Consider the following 18194-nt stretch of genomic DNA (forward strand, 5'->3'; position numbering starts at 1 on the left):
AACATACACAGACAGAAGTGTTATTTGTATTGTTAAATTTACATTAAGTCCATTTTAATTGCATCAACCCACTAAACAGATCTTACAATAATGGGCCTGACAGAGAAAATTGCAATCATCTGTGAAGAGCCTGTGGCGGTATAATGGACAAACCTGATTAATTTAATCTTGTTGCACTCCATTATAGCTGCACTTTATCATTTCAACAGATGGAGCACCAAGAAATTAAAAAATGCTCTCAAGGATATGTGGCACTCTCTCATCCACTCGCATCCCTTTATCTGAAGGTGTGTTGGCTGCTGTGCTAAAATGAAGGCCTGGACTGGAACCTTTGGATGAGTGCATTTTCAGACCCAAATGAGATTATGTGAACAGTCAATTGATGCAACAAATCATCAGAATTGTCTTGTGATGTATTGCTGAAGGCTGTTAGAGGCTGTCCATCCAATCATCTAGCTCAATTACTTGATATTATCAAAGTAGCAGAATGACAATCGCTTTACTATATGGAGGCTTTTCACGCAAGAATGAATGCTGCATTCATTCAGCTACTGTTTCAAACTGAAACTGTTTTTATAGTGCAGGAAAAACATATTCCTGATATTGCCAGTAAACTGGAATTTTGTAACACTCAATTAAAAGTGAAAACTAGAGCAACACAAACAGAATAAAGAGCAAATTTATTATTATTAATTTATATTACAGATGTTTCTAGAATTTATCCTAGTAGTTTATACAATAAAGTTTTTGTTGTTTTTTTTACATGTGGCCCCCTTGATATGTATTATTGTTACAGTGTATACATCCTCTATAGATTACTCAGTTTGACTTGTTTTACGAGCCTTGAAAGGAACAATGTCAGAAGAAAAGAGCATAAATCAGCTTGTAAAGAAATCCTCATAAACAGAATTTGTTGTTCTTATTTCCTCCTCGTCATCGTCTAAAACTATGCTATGCTAAAATGCTAAAAAAGAAAAAAACAGGAAGCATTCATACGCACATTAAAAGCCAAAAACCGATGACTGAACAATGGTTCCCGTAGGCGGCGCTCTAATTCATATCCAAAAATTGCGAGACATGAGGATTACTGTAACGACAAATAATCATATTATGACTCACCAGAGCAAATGTCATTTTAAAAAGTGGATTCTTTTTCTAAACGCAATTGAATGATTTTGTTTTCTGACTAATTATAAAACTATGCTATCAAACCAAAATGGTGGGGTGGGCTAATCTTACTGATAATAACTGCGGTTAAAAATAATTTATATTAAATTATATGGCACCGACAAGTAACAGCCTCTTGTTGAAGCCAAAAGTGAAGTGAATTATACCCTGGGTAAGCTTTCCTCGTGCCTGCCACATTTGATACCAGCAGCAGCGCTCGCGCACAGACGCATGCGGATATCTTGCCAATTCACTGGAACCTTCCGACTTCGCTGCCATGAAAACGTTTAGCTTTAATGACGGACAATGATAACCATTTTTACGTGATTGAAACCCCCTCCCTATTTTCCAGCCAGCAAAAGAAAGAAAAAAAAAGTTGACGGGCCAGCCGACTCTGGCGTTAATCTTTATGGACATGGATACTTGTTGCATGTGGTGACAGCGGCGGTACATAACAGCAAGGTAGGCAGCAGTCAAACCACTCGTTTCGCCTTTTTTCTTTGTTCTGTTGGCCATTTCTGCGCAGTTGTTCTGTATTTGTTTGACTTGTGTGGCGAATTTGACAGCGTGATATTGAGCCATTTCCAGAATGGGCGGGGACAGCGGGGTTACTTTCAGCGGGGCAGCCTCACAGTCCTCTGAATCACAGCGCTAGTCTGCGGAAGGATCGGTGCTCAGTGAGAAATTAAAGCTCCCTAAACTACGGCTTTTTCCTTTAGGGTGACTGTGAATCGGTTTGTTTATTTTAGTTACGTCATTGTAAACATTTTAATTGCAATTCAGTGTTTTGAAATTTTCTTTTAATTTATTTTATTTCAAGCGGTTTCTGTAAAATTGACAATGCTTCAAAGAACATTGCTTTTGAACTTTTTTTTAACTGAATTTATAAAAAAGCAGCACCAAGCCACATTTTGCAATAAAGAAGACCTATGCCTGCCCCTGCACTACACTGTGATTCATTACATGTGTCGACTCACCTCAATAACATGTATAAAAACGTGTTTTTACCCCCAGAAATGTAATGATCTACGTACCAGTTGCGTAAGACACATTTGTCAAAATATCATTTGCTCAAGTTGACAGGAGCTGTACCTGAGTTTCGCTCTCATCCATTCTGCCCCAGACTGCAGTCATTTTTCTGCTTAATTATTTCCCCCTTTTTTTAACCGTGCACCGCATTTGACAGTGATGGATAACAGGTTAAAAATGGACATTTTCTCCTCACTTAGTGTATGTTGGATTGGCTCAAGCATGCATGGTGTTCTTCCCTCAGACCAAAAGTCCTTGGAAAGATTGTGTTCCCCCTCTGTTTTCCCCATTCCTGTATGATACAGTTTGTCTTCATTTTCTTCTGCTTCAGAGTTTTTGTGATGTATGGCTGAATCACATCAGCAAGACAGAAGTGTAGGTTATGTCAAAGTTACGCCATCACGATTCCAGTTTTGCACTGGTAGGCCCTCTGCTAGCCCTGCACTGCTAATTAAGCAGCTCTCTGGACCTACTGTGTAAAAGCGGTGGTTCCCTGATTCCCACCAATCAGTGTCATGAGTGCAGGCTCTTGATGTTCATAATCAAGCTGAATTTCTTCACCAGCATCCTGAATTTTAGTTGTTTTGTTGTATTTTAGCCTTCAGTGCACAGACATTCGAGCATCCATTTATTTCCAAACTTGGTTTTATCTTTTTTTTTTTAATGGTTAAACATTAAACATTGTTAAACAGCATTAACATCATTTACAATGTGATAAAAATGTTTGAAATAACAGACAGTTAAACACTCAATATTTAGTTGAAGAAAAGCAGCAAATCCTCACCTATGAAATAGTAAACAAGTAGTAGCATTTGATATTTTTTGCTTCAAAATATCCTGAATAATTAAAACAATCAACCTGTTATCAAAGAAGCTGCCATTCATTTTGATTAATTGAGTCATTGTTATAACATTATTCTGTAATAGTCTTCTGATTCTGATTACATCATTTGACAAAGCCACAGTTTAATGTTCCTTTCCGTGGACTGCCCTTCAGAAATATCATCTATTATAAGAGGGGTCTGGAACATGGTCAAAATCCACAACATTGTAAATGACATATTTATTGTGACTTGTGGTCAATACTTTTTATAGCTTTTTATATTTCATAGGGTGATCTCACATCCTCTGAATACCGTATTTTATGGACACATTTATTGAAAATGTGGAATATCTTGTTTTGTTTTGACCCAATTTCTTTTCTTTTCTTCTTTGTGTGTGTGTGTGTGTGTGCGTGTGTGTGTGTGTGTGTGTATCCTCAGTGGCCTGAGGTGGAACAGCTGCAACCCAATGATCTGAGTTCAGAAATCCATCACTTTTTTAAAGTGTGGCTGTGCAGTAGAAATACTGCAATGTATCATGTCTGCAGCAATGAGGAGAACAATTTTCATTCACACATGTACTAGATTCCCTACTGTACTGTACATATGCTTCACGTTTTCTTTAAGACTTGACTTCAGAGGAAAGTTCTCCAGTCTGTTCTCCTTACTTTTGAAGTTACATGCTCCTCCTATTACTGGGGCCATGCAGTCTCCCCCATGGTGTCCTTGGACAGCTCTTTGAGTGCCTGAAAATGTTGCGGACCATTAATTCTGGATTGTCTTCATCTGTTTGCATAATTTTTCCTCCGTAACCGTTTTCCTCCCCCATTTTCACAGTCTGTGCTCTCAGGTTTATATTATTCTCTTTTACAAATGTTTGAGGCTTCGGCGGATTTCAGTTTTATATCATTTTCTTTCAATACCACTGACAGTTGTTAAAGTTTTACATGAGTCTGTTTTGTGGTATACAGCCTGTCAGCTGTGTACTGTACACAGTATGCTTTACAGCCTCTGTGCTGATGCTGACTGTTGAAACTCTTCACCTGCCAGCAGATAGGTTTACAGATATCTTCAACAATATTTTTTGTTCTTTTATTAAAAATTTCCAGAAACATGTAAAAGCATGAGCGCAACAGAGCTGTCAGTAAACACACAAAAAAAGAAAAAAAAGTGGGTGTTCTCTTTAACCTTATATATTTTCTAGTTTTTTCTGTTAGACTAATTTGCTGTCAGGCGGGAGGTTGTTTTTGCAACTCAGGCAGACTCCAGAAATTAATTTATCCAAATAACCAAGTCCTCCTGGGCCGTGGAGGTTGGGACACTGAAATGGCCCTGGTAGGCAAAGCCGTCTTTTGAAGTCTGGAATGTTTTGGCTGACTTAGAGCAGGCGACTGGAGTGGAGGGATCATTTTCACTGACCCATGGGATTTTTAACCATTTTCATATACCGAGAACAAAACAAAGTGAGGAAAAATGCCTGAGCTGATTTGCATTGACTTTGCTATCAAAAACCAAGGGGAAAAAATTAAGTGAGACTGATTTAGCAGGGCAGTAGATTTTCCGTTTTTTTTTTTTTTTTTTAAAGTCATTTCTGGAATATGCTGGCGATGGTGTATGTTACTTCATGGCTTAAAAAGTTTGACATATATTACAAAAAAGAAAATGTAACTTAATGTGAGATGCCTGGTTGTCATGTTTCCATTCGTTCCATTCCTTTTCAAGACTACAGACTTTTTGCTGGTGGGATTGTTCTGTGATTTATTAAAAAAAACAAAAAACAGATCTAATAACAATCACCCTTATTAATGCATTGCATTAGTGCTAATTAGGTGGTCATTTGGACCGAGGGCAGAACAAATACAGGGCACATCCTAATAATCCAAACACTTTAATTGTAAATAAATGTTCTCATTAAGAGCACGCACTGGCAGTAATTTATTATATCCATTATATAAAATCAGCAAAATAGTCACATTAATAAAATTAATTTCTGTTTTTATACTCGATCCTATTAAAGACTTTAATAACAGCACCTAAATGGTATGCTTTTATTTAACAAGCCCAAGAAAAGGGAAGTGCAGTAAACCAGGCGGCGTGGAGTAAAGGGGCACTTGAGTTTCCAGAGTAATAAATAATTCACAGGTCCTGTGTGATGAGCTGCTGAGGACAGAAATCCCTAATGACAGCTTTTTATAACCTATGACTCAGCTCCCCATTATGCTTCTGACATCCCTACATAGACCACATCCCCTCTGCTTGCCCAGTGCTCACTCTTCTCTCGCCCTCCGCTGCTTCGTCTACTGCACTGACTAAAAGGAGTTATATTACACACTACTATGTGCAGTCACCTAATGAAAGAAACTGAAATGGGAAATAAAATTTTTAGAGGCTAAATGTATGTAATTCATATAGCACATCCTAATGAAATTGTAAGCATTTATTTTATTTTACTTTATGTTGAAAAAGTTTTTTGTTTGTGTGTTTTGGGGTTTTTTCTTTCCCCTATGCGCTGGTGTCACTTGCTAACTTCTTGAAGTGTAATGTAACCCGTATTAGTCAACCTGCCTAATTAAATCTGTATGTGTATATTTTAATGTTGTAACAGTTATTTGTTTGTGCTCACAGGATATCTGCCTGTCTTGCTAGCTTTTTACTGAAATAGTGTGTCAAAGGACTTTAGTAAAAAGAGCAGTTTTACTTAGAAATGTGTCCAAGTTCACGCATGGTTATTCATTTCTTTCTTGTACTTTGCTGCCTCAGGTGAATGCTGGAAGAACTAAGCTAAACTCAATACCCGTTGCTACTGCTTTGTATGTGTGAGGTAAGAACCTGAATAATTGAGTTTCTCCAGTCCAACTTAGGTCTGTGACTTAAAGTGCTGCAGTGTGTGATTGGCATAATGGCACCATACCCCCCCAGGTAAGGTCAGTGCGAGCAACATCTGGCTCTATTGTGCATAATGCAGCTCCCAGTATGAAAGGCAAGGCCTCATATGGTTTTGGTTGATATCATTATTGTTATCATTTCAAAACCCCAGTTCTCACTAAGAATAGGTGGTTAATTTTAGATGCAAAAAAATATATATATATCCAATTACTCAGACCTGCTTGCAGTTGTCCCCAGAGTTAGTGCATGGAAATAAATCTGGTGGCCTTGATTAAGTACCTGACAATAGAGTTAGCACAGTGCTAGTAGTTTATAGTAACACAGCGGACATGGGCAATTAGGCCCACCAAGTAATTTACAGTACTGCTTGCAGGTGGTGACCAGGTACGAGCTGGGGACCACCTCAGTAACAAATTAGATCATATAGGCAAGGAGAGTAGAGGCTCTGTAGGACTGCCAAATAAAGTAAAGCAATCAAAGATTTTAAAAAGCTTGGCACGTATTTCAAATTTGTTATGATTTTGGTTTCTTTTTTTAAAGGAACAACATAGGGCACTGGGGTTTTTTGTCTGTGATTTTCTGGAGAATGAATGATCACTTTTATACGTTGTTGATCTTTTTACGTCAACGTGGACTGTTCTCCTCTCACTGCTGCCTATTAATTATGAAATACTGTAGGCCTTTCCCATTTAATTTTACTGCTTCTTCCTGCTGAACTTGGTGTGAAAGGCTGCTGTTCTTAAATAGGTGTATAAAAGTAGGAGCGGAGCGTTTCCCGAGTACCAGCTCTCCCCACAGCATTATGTCATCAGAGTCAAAAAGGCACAGCTAAAGAAAAATAGCTTGTTTCACACATACTAGACACCTTAACACGTGGAGCAAATGGAGCGCGTACAGGGCTACTTTTCTTTGTGGTCACAGGACAGACAGTGGCTGCCTTGATAAGAAAAGCATGTTTGAATGCATCAAATTTAACACTGCAGGCAGATGTGAATTTTTGAAAAAATTATATAAATTAAAAAACTTTTTATCCTCTAGGTGAATTTATTCAGTGATGCCTTTATCATTGTACTGTACTCTGTGTACTCCATGTAACAGTGTTGAAAACAGTGCCCTCTTCTGCCTGCTTGCCAGTGTCTGTGCTGTTTGTCCACAAACTGAATGACTTGCTGTATTCCACAGTGCTGAGATGCACTCTGTGTGGCACCTTATCTGTCGCTTATCAACCTTTTGTAGAGGTAATGACTAGGCTGTCCAGCCTTGGAATAACTTCGACTGCCTTGAGCTGCTGGCCTTAGTGCGGGGGGATTTCATCAAGGCCAACACAGTATGATGGCCCTGCTCCCTGTAAGTGTCCACTGCTGGGCTGGTTTCCTCAGTAAGGCTATTTCACTTAACAGTCCTGTGCGGCTAATCCAGTTCCCCCATGGCACCTCTTATACTGTAGGTGTTTCATAAAACCCTCATAGTTGTATTTTTGTAGTATGTTGTGTTGTATTTTCGCAGCAGGAATCAAGTAGTAATAAAAAAAACGTAGCTTCTTTTAAAAAAACTGTAAGTGATTTGCCTCTATTTTTATTTATATCTTTTAAACCTTTATAAATAAATGTACATGTTTATTGCCGGTCATACCAAGCACAGTGGTTGGTGAGTAGCTTTGGAGGATGGACCATCTATTTTCATTTATGACCAACACCCTGCAAATAGTCTTAACAGCTAATTGGCATAAACTCCAATGATGTGAGCAGAACCCCAGCACCAGCAGCTGTGTGTGGTCCACAAATGCTTGCACAGCTATTTTAGAACCCCAGTCCAAAAGAAATATACAGTGTGTTTATGCTTCGCTTGCAGTGCAACTCAGAACATTTAGCCTTTTCTCCTAGCAGAGAAATTAGTCTTATTTCTGTAATCTTCTTTAATATTGAAATTTAAAGCATTCATCATGCAAGTAAGCATCAGATATATTTTTTAATGTGCATGTTCTCTTTGTAAATAAAAAACAAATCCTGAATAGTCTTATAATAATAATTGATACTTTTAATGGAACGTTTCCAAAGGTATGGGTTTGTTGGATATGTTGCTGGGCTACTGAACAATAATTAGCATTTTGGCTGCTGATGTTTAATCTCTTATTAGCCTTCAGGTGACATGAAACAGCATCGGCCTCATTCTAGTGTTTGCCATTCAGACGCAGGTTGAGTGACAGCCACAGAACAGCACATCTCTTATGTAAACCTTCCCTCTGCTGCCACGAAATTAGAGTGCCTGTTGCTACACACTGCTGCCTCCTGCTTCTGCACAAATGAGAAGTAAGCACTGTGGTTCAGAAGTTCACATTTTGGATGCATGCCGGAACTACTTAAAACCAGTGACGTTTTCAGGGAACAGGTGGTCCGGGTGACATAATTCTGGCTTACTGTTATGATCCCTAGAAATTAGGCCCTGATACGCTGCCAGAAGGGTTATTACGCTGTCATTTTCTATAAGTTTTAGTGTATCTGTCTTGTTATTGATGGAAAAATATATGAATGCAAAGATATTGATACAAAATACTTCTTTGCAACTGCTTATATGCTTAAAGGTATTAAATATCGCTACAGATAATTTGCGTACATGTCAGACATTAACACCCATCTTTGACATGTCTCAAGCCTTGGCTAAGAAAGCTATTTATTCTCATCCACTGTTAACTACTGGCACATATGCATTAGAGTGGAATGCCATTCAGAATGCAGAAAATATATTTAGTTCTTGCCAACAGACAGCAAAAGGCACCAGTGGGTCTAGCCCCTGTGTGAGAACAGTTATTTCTGTCACAGTATGGACTTTCAATTACTGTAATCCGCTCCTTAAAGAACATTGATATGATTGATAAGACATGAATTTCAGCACATATTGTAAGTCAAAAAAGTTAAGATCATAACGTAATGATTTGCAAATCATTTAAACTCTAGTATATTTAATTAATAGAATAAAGGCTATGTGTCATATACTGAAACTGAGATTTTTTTTAAATACATGTGCTATTGTTGCAAAACAGTGCATTTAGGTGCAGCCCTCGCCACTTTTATGCAGACATTGTGGGTGCAAGAGAGAGAGAAAGAAAGAGGGAAATTGAGAAGTTTATTTCCCACTTTCATCATGACGAGAGAGCAGGAGAGCAGCAAATGACATTAATGTAACTCATATAAAGCAATGAACTATTTAAGCTACTACAATTAGCCCCTGAACAGGTAAAAACAGTATTAAGCTAAAACACTGACCTGGTCATTCATTTTTAAAATTATTTATATTCTTGAGCTATTATATGTGTAATTAACAGGAATCTCCCTGAGCTCGACAGGTGGGTTGCTGGGCCTGCATTTCAGAAAAACTTGGAAAAGAGGCATGTTTAACATTGTTTTGCATCGCTGCGTCTCTCAGCATTGTCTATTAACTACACCTACGCGTTCAGGAGCTGTAGTTGCTGTAGTTTTGAAAGCTATGGCCTTTCTTGCTTCGTTTTTTACAGGATTCCAGCTGCTTTACATTTCAAAGGATCATTTGTTGTAGTTTTTTATTTTTTCATCTGCCTGATGTTTCCTCTGGATTACACGTCTAATCTTCAGGCAGGTCAATTTTGACTTAACCCAGACAATTTTACAATGGAGCCATGCAAATTTAATATTGAATGGGTTTGGCAGTGTCTTGCTATAATGCGCAAGGTCTTGCAAAAAATATTGTCTGGTTAACACTAAACCACTCTTTATTGCTTTAATGGTGCCTTCACAGATATGTGGTTACCCATGTGCACTAATGCACTACCATATTATCACAGTTACTTTGCATTTATTACAAAACAGATGTTCCCTGTTTGTTTTGTCTCAGTCCATCTCAAAGAAGCTCAGACCCACAGAAGGCAGCAAGATTTCTTTATCTTATTTCTGTGTTGTTCTTTTTTAATTTGCCTCACACAGTTTTAACTTGGAATGAACTGTGTTCACTGGCAATGCTTTTTAGATGTCTACCTGAGTTGTTTCTGTCATTTCCGTAATATACTGATGTCTTCTTTAAAGCAGTGCAGCCTGAGAGCGTAAACATAATGACCACTGAATACTGGCTTAAGGCCTTGATTTTTAAGCACAAAGATTTTTCTGGTTTCCACGCCATAGATACACTAGTAAGTGCTCAAATTCTTCCCAATTGTGCATTGCAGAATGTCATTCATAAATTTTTAATTATTTGCTGTTTATTTCATTTTATTTAATGAGCTGAAACTTTTTTTTGAAGTGTTTTGGCAATGTTTTTACTTATGACATTTATCACCGGTTGGAATTTTTATGTTCTGTTTTTCATTTTTATTTATTTATTTATTTTTTATTAAATAGAGGATTTAATTTGGTAGTGTTTATTTATTTTCGGATGCAAGGTTGGCAAACTTTTATTTTTACATGATAGTTATCCGTTACACTGGCTTCTTGGGTGTTAGTCTAGGATATTGTGGAGTGAATATTTTGGGATATTAGAGCGTATTGTACCCTTTGGCTTTGTTGCTATCTGCGCTTGCTAAGTGCCTGCTTTTGGTTTGATACAAAATGACTGCATTAGAGAGATTTTAACAGTCTGACAGATCTAAGTTATTATTTTGAGTTTCTGTAAGCCCATTAATAGGTAGGCACTTATGGACGGTGGAAATACCCCACAGCTGCAGTCTGGCTGTTGCTCCATATGTTTCCCCCAGAAGAGCCTCAAACTTCAGTGCTGCACAGACATGTGTCCAGCAAACAGTAATACAAAGAGAAACAGATGTCTTGTTTTTAGTCACAATCAAATTAATAGAAGACATAGTTAGAAATCAGCTAGTATTTTCCATGCAGATATGTAGTAATCCTTAATGTTTAATTTATTATTGATATGCATGTTCACATGTAACTCCATGTTGTTACATGTAAACATTTTATTTCAGGACACACTGTGAGGTCTGATAATTGGAGGTTTTATCTAAAACCAAGTCTACCAACAAAGTCAGGTGATTCAACAAGGGTTAAATGAGAACAATGCCCTGATAAGTGAATTACTTTCCTGGTATGAACACACGACAGTGATGTCCAAAAGCCCTCTGTTTATATTAGGAAACTATTGACCAGCTCAGGCAAACACTACCTATCCTGTTTAATTGGTAAGTAATTCCTGCAAAGTTGTCTTATACAAACAGTGCAGAGCAGTGTGAATGGTTGCTGAGTGGTAAAGTGCTGCCTTCATTAGAAAGGCAAATAACTGTTGGTTTGAGTTGTGTAAATATTTTAGAACCGAGCTGCACGACTGACTATGGCCCATCAGTACAGTTGTGTAAGCAACACCAAACCCTATGGCCACTCATGTATAAAAATACTGTTTTATGGATGATTAAGCATGTTAAAGATAACACTGCTGTGTAGTACTACAAAATACACTGTTTTTCCTTATGAAATTTTCCAGAGTTGCCGATTGTAAAGTCGCACGAGTTTGTAAACCTTTTTGATCAGGGAAATAATAAAAACAATTTTGTTTTTCTCCAGGTTTTCACAGGCTCATCAATAAGTATTTTCAAGCATAACCTCATTAATGTACCTCATTAATGCCCAAATGACTGCAAAGTGATGATTCATTCATTTGGACATTGTTTGTTTAATTAATTCTCATGTTATCTTTAAGCATGAGATAATTCTGATATTAAAAAGCAAATTTATGCCTTCCTTGTACAGACCTTTAAGACCACTTTGCAATCATCTGGATATTAATAGTAGTAGGAAACAACGTCCTTGCTGCAAGTCAGACTGAATATTGGATTAAGTTTATTATGATTAAGAAAACAATCTTGCATGATGGCAAATGAAAAAAGCTTAAAATAAACATGCAGCTAATAGCTAACATTGCCACCATGGAGCCATTTATTTAATAAACTGTAATGAATAACTTGAGCAGACACTTCATTGGTGTCCGTGGTTCTGCGTTATTGAAGTAATTCACTAACGATAATCCATGTGCAAATGAGGATTATATAGAAGAAAACTTAGATATGCTGTATTTGTTTCTCATAGCAGATAACTGTGTCCTCATCTCTGAAAAATAATCCATGAGGTTTGACTAAAATAATCAAAAATAAGTTCTTTGGTCATTATTCTGATTTGCTACCATGAGTGAACAATACCTTTACCTTCTTTCAGTACTCAAACTTTTTAAATGTCCTAGAGGAGTTCTTGTTCGAGTCCCAAACCTACTGAGATCTCTAATGAAGGCTTTACCTTCCAGGCAAGCATATTTCTCCAAATGACAGTAATTTACATATGATGTATTTAGAGAAGAAGAGGGCAGGCTAATTCCATTTGGAGAGTTTCCTTTGTTTTAGGAGTCATTAGCAGCTAGCTCAAATCTAATTTTTACAATTTCATCAGGCCATCTTGGAAAGCCTCTGTGAGCTCATCAGAGAGGAGCATTTATTGCTAAGTGTTCTCTATTGCATTAGCACACAATAAAGCGGCCAGGGACTGCTACAGACGTTTATGGGGAATCCAGTTAACACTCTGGCAATTCGTTTTTTATTGGGACACAATCAATTTTTATTCATTTTAAAGCCAGAATGCTTTCTTTCATTGTGTGCCTACCCCAGCTTATTATCCCCTAAACTAATTACTCAGTTGTTTTCACAAAATGCTAATATTTATGTTAAAGATTTCCTCTTTTAAATTCAGACATGGCGTGCATATACATGCACTTCCCGCTAAGCTTTAAGCATAGTAATTGCATTCATTTAATTTGTGTAAGTCCTATTTTAAAGTATTACAGTATTAATCATTGAATCTGGCCCCTGGGTCAAATCTGGCACTCTGAATCATTTGGTACATCTTGAAATTTGAATTTTAGCATTGTTAAACTGCAACAAAACTTGTACTAGCAGAAACGTGTGCATGTAGTGGACATACCAGGGGGGTTGAAACAAGTTTTACCAGTATTACATATTCCATAATTATTATTAAACCAGAAGGAATTTCAGATTATTTGCTAGGAAGACACTCTGCCCTGGCATTGGCAAAAGCAAATCAAAATCATATTTTCACCACTCCTTACTAAAACTTCAGGTTTCAATATCCGGCGTTATTTAGCCAAACTCTGAGTGACTCTGTATGGTTTCTTTTAAAGGGACTCTTTAGCTTTAGCTGTACTTTTTAAGAGTTGCTATTTCTATCCTAGATTTATGTTGATTTTCCACCATGACTTCAAATGGTATCCTTAATCACAGACAAGTCCCGCCCTGTCAGATAAACATGAATGTGACTCTACCATACATATTTATGTAGTATATTGTATTTAAAATTAAAGGTACTATTTGCTTTACTGGTTGTGGGATTGCTGTTTGGGGTGTGAGCTAGATGAGTACGTCATCATTGATAATGTATTGTGATCAGTGCAGTGTAATAATTAGACTGCCTGAGTGTTCCAGAAGTCAAGACGAGCATGGATACCCTCTTCCTCTGCAGTAGTCTTTTCTCTTGTTTACCAAGATGGTTTTTAAAGGCTCCCATTTGATGCTGATATTGTTTGTATCAGGTGTATATCTTGCACCTTTCAACTTTTTGTACCGAAGCAATCTTACCTTGTCGTCCTTGATCCACCACTGCTTTCCCATCAGTAAAATGCACAGACACAACTAGAGAATATCCATAGCTGCTATGTGTATGTGTTTGCAACTGTGTTACTTTCTATGTGTGTGCACGGATATGCTTTTCTTCCAGTTTTGGGATTTGTTCCGCAGTGGCCTCTGGAATGCTTTCAACACATTGATGAGATGACAAGTTATCATTGATCTGTCCTTACTTAGTGGGATCTATTAAATAATGTATGGGCTCCCGTGCATTACCAGGACACTCTCCTGTCCTCGACCCATTAGAGGAGTAGGGCATGGGGCCCTAGTGGCTCAGGGCCCTCAGAGGTCCTTGGGCTTTCATTTAATTAAATTATCCTATAATGAAAACTCCCATAAGGAGATTAATTTTAATTATTTATCAGTGGCCGATTTGAGGCAGAGGCTGCATTAATAATGCATGAAAGGGCTAAACATTTTTCAATTCATCACCTTTTCCTTTTGTTAAAGGTGCAATTTATTAAGTGCTCTGCAGCTGCTAGAGATATTGGTGGTGGAGATGTGGACAGCCAGTCCCAGAGGTCAGTCAAAGGGGCTGCTCAAGTGCTCAAATGTCATTTGATAATGTTCATATTTATTGGTCAATTATTATCCCTAAAATTCTTCTGTAGTGTTAAATATTGTACTAGTGTCTTTGCATGCATTTTTACGTGTTTTGAAAGATTTATCCACACTGCGAAAAAGAAAGTAACACTTTTCCTTTCCTCAAATATACAGTAATGTTTTCCTCTGTTTCTCAAAGCTTGATGGATTTTATATTAATACCTAAGGCAAGGAAGTAATCAAAATTATGCCGGTAGTTCTCTGTTGATGTTTGTATATCTCCATCAGATTGGCATGTTGATTCCCCTTGTGTGAGCACATTAGAACGCTTTGGTGTCTGGCCAACAGAATAGGGGAAGATTGTCGACTGTCGCACTGTGTGAAACTGTAATTAGCTGGCTTGGTAATGTACTTATTTGGGTCCCCCGGCTGCAGAGATAGCAGCACAGTTGAGAGCTGTAAGATGATACATTGCTGAAAACAGCTGCCTTTTTGTGTTATAAATGAACAAAATCCACATTTTGCTAAGTTTTGTATCACGGGAACATACAGGCAGACAAAGTGGCAGAAGTGGCTCAAGGCAGGAGACAAGAATGTCATTGGGATGGTGAGCGGGGTGCATTTATCAGCCTTCATCAATAGTTAATAAATAATTCAGGCAGAGTCTGGGGCTTCTTTAGGGCAGGGTTTCAGCTAGCTTGTAATTTTGTAAATTGCATAGTCATCATGCAATGGATGGGCCAGGCTCCTCTGAGAGCCACAGCTGTGAATCTAGAGCTGTATTTATACATGCACTGCAGCCCCAAACTTTTCTAGAATCACAGAGCTGTATGTCAAAATGCTAATGTCCAAATCTTGTAGAGTATGTGCTTCAGGTAATTGTCCATGTCTGCCCAGATACAACCTAAACCACATAGAGTGATTTCATTGGGGAGAATGCAAATGATGAGGGATATCTTCCATTGTTTGCTACATGTGAGAAAGTGCAAACTTGGATGATGTGCAGATTGGATTCTCCTGAAATGGTCAAGAGTTCATGCCTTTCAAAGATGTAAGAGAAAGATAGTGTTAACCAACTTTGTGTCAAAAATACCTACATTTTAAAGGTTTTGTTTCCCTTAATATATCTAAACTAGAATGAATTTCTAGATGTAACTATAGATAAAAGTTTGACACTCAGTACTTCGGGTTGAAATTTTCCCAAAGCAGATATACAGCTTGCCACATAAGCTTGGCTACAGCATGAACAATATAAATCAATATTCAGAAATTGGCTTTTTGTTAAACCATTCTCCCATCTTCAACAAACTTCCACCAGATACTTGCACCAGCTCACACCAGAATAAACAGGCATTTCTTCCCATTGTGAGTTGTTCAAATTGTCTTAGCCCAGGTGCGGCCTTAACAGAACAGTCCATGGCCATTGAATGACCAAAGCCTTCAATTACTCAAAGTCAGCCTTCTGATACTCCTCTTTTAACAAAATAGGCCTTCTAATTGCCCCGACCAGTATTACCAGTTCTGCAACCAATAGCACACTGTTCTTCCACATTGTTTCCTAGGCAACTGGAAGTTTTGTGACCTATAAAAAGTTGCTACTCCTGTAACTGATCCGAGCCTTTGCGGTTGTTTGTTTCCATGGTAGGCTGCTGAGCTATTTATATGTCTGTTTAGTTGGTAGTAGTAGGCAGAGAAAGTATTGCTAACAGTTTTATTCATTTATTTATTTTAGGTAAAGTTTATGTTGGTGTTGATACTCTGAGAGTTGACATGTGTTTAAGAACAAAAAACCACCTGGGGATTCAGCAACTGAGTCACAAAGTTGAGAGGAAGAAGGCTTAACACTCTCATCCCAGTTTTCCCTCTGTCTGCTCCTTATAACAAACAGTGTTTATTTTGGAGTCAGAGGCAAAGTCCCGGTCGGCCAGAATTTCTTTGTTGTGGCTTTGTTAGCAAAGACATGCAGATCTGCTGGTATTGATGAATCATGTGTTCATCATCAGAGGTTACTAGCAGTTCATCACACTTTCCCCTTGTGATGTTTGACTATCAAAAGGTTTATCAGGGATTCCTCATTATTAAAGTGATAATTTATCTCTGATTCACAGGGTTGAAAAGGTATATTATTTTTCAAAGGTGCCATGTACAGAGTTCAAGAAGAGATCTCCCTGAAGGTATTTGGCAGCTGTAGCAAGCTGAACTCCAGTTTTACTCTTGTCTCTTTCACTGCCTTTACACACAGCATGCAACAAACACTATAATATCACTTGTGCAGTATTAGAGGAGTATACCACCATTTTTCTTAGTTTTGTTTCAACTCACAGAGACATGTACACCGATCAGCCACAAAATGTACTGTCCCAGAAATTTGTGCAGACCAGCACGCATCGCCAATGGCAGCAGGCTCCCTCTGTGCTACAGTACGCCCAGCATATCTCAAGGAGTACAAAGGAGAGCTCAAGCTTCAAACTGTACTGATCCCATTCTGTTCAAGCATTGTTTCAGAACAAGCACGATCCACCAAGGCCCCCCCACCTCCACTTTTCTCCCACTGCAGCTCACAGTACCCAAAAGATTTGGTGCCAGTGTCCTTGTGTCAGACACAACAATACAATTGCAGAGGTCCTTTGTTTATGTCCGCAACGGGTCAAGAACTTTTGATGGCACAAAGGAGACCTAAACAATAGTAGACAAGTCCTGTTAATGCTGTGGCTGTGAATATTGTACAGTTGTTTGCTTTATGTGCATGTTGCTGCAAATGTTTTTTATGTCCGTGACAGCATTTCTTTTTTTAAAATCAGTTCATCATCTGTAGCATTGCCATTTAGATTACATATATGCAATGCAAAAATAAGACTGCTACTTGGTCACTTATTTTGAGATCCCAAAAGAGTGGGAGGATATTTGCTAGATGGACGTTTACACCAGGTGAAATATCAATAGGAATTCATGTAGGTTATAGTCTCAATACATTAATTCAACTAACAATCAACCACTGCCATCTTTAAAGCCTTTTACACTGTGTTAATCTCACCTGGCAATACATTTCCAAGTACTGCACACTTTTAATGCTATTCTTTTGGTTACATGTCTGCCGTAGCTGGTTTGTTGCTTTCCCTTTTAAATCCAGCTTTTACTGCACAGTCTGAGTCATTTGCATAAGAGAAAACTTGGCACAGGCAAACAGGCAGACACCAAATCTATTCTGTTCTGCAAGAAGTATCTTTTTACCCTCACCTTCTGCCTGTTAGCAACAATGTATTTTTTTTTTTTAAATTAAAGACTGGCAATAGGATTGCGGTGTTACTGTACAGTTGATACTAAAATACACTGCACACTAACACGAGCCATATAGACAGAGAAAAGTGTAAATTCTGAGATTGTTTTTCTTCGAATCAGTTATACCAAAAAAAAAGAGAGAGAGAGAACATATTTTCTCACAAGCACAAAGGGAGAGTGTTCTGCATGGCGTGCATTGCAAATTCCATTTCCTCATAAGGGAAGTCACCTTTTAGAGGGGCCACTGCTGCTCTGAACACATCAAGAGGAAACAAACATGGCATATCATTGACTTTTAATGATTTCATTCACAGTGTCTGTAGAAAATGAACTGCATCTCAACTCTTTACTGACCTTTCAGTAAATTATGTATTCGTTGATTCCTCTTGGTTTAAACTGTTAGTGCTTCTCTTGGCGGTGCCATCTTTGTTTTTTCATATGTAAAGTAACTTAGACAGCTCTTCCTGTCTACTGGATATTGATAGTGCAGCAGTAGTGCTCTAAGAAAAACAATAAATGAAAGGCTGTCTCCCTTACTCGTGATGGCTGCAGCAACAAGTACCAGACACATGCACAGGAGTCACCTAGAAGTACTTTGAGGTGATATATTAGTAGACGAGTCAGTGTTCCTCTTGCATTGTCTGAAACTACAATTAATGCATTGCTTATTTTGAAAATCTGGAAATATTTAACTAGCTAGCTGCTGTCTGTTAACTTTATTCACAACTTTATTGTGGAGCTCAGTGTGTTTCTTGCTCTTGTATAAAATAAGTAAATAATCTACGCATCAGCCGACCGAAGTGCAGAGT

The 18194-nt window shown here is 38.0% G+C and overlaps 1 protein-coding gene across 5 annotated transcripts in view; it reads left to right on the top strand.

Annotated features, from left to right (window-relative positions):
• The first annotated feature begins 1067 nt into the window (after window positions 1–1067).
• The window catches only part of eya1 (EYA transcriptional coactivator and phosphatase 1), a 63323-nt gene continuing 46196 nt past the window's right edge, over window positions 1068–18194 (top strand). For 3 of the 5 annotated variants that reach the window (XM_039617777.1, XM_039617779.1, XM_039617780.1), the window contains exon 1: window positions 1072–1629. The gene's annotated coding sequence lies outside the window, so the exon portion shown is untranslated. Of the gene's footprint in view, window positions 1630–18194 lie in introns of all 5 variants that reach the window. The other 2 variants (XM_031750072.2, XM_039617778.1) reach the window with 2 other exon arrangements.

Source organism: Oreochromis aureus, linkage group 9, assembly GCF_013358895.1.
Source record: "Oreochromis aureus strain Israel breed Guangdong linkage group 9, ZZ_aureus, whole genome shotgun sequence".
Classification (NCBI taxonomy): Eukaryota; Metazoa; Chordata; class Actinopteri; order Cichliformes; family Cichlidae; genus Oreochromis; species Oreochromis aureus.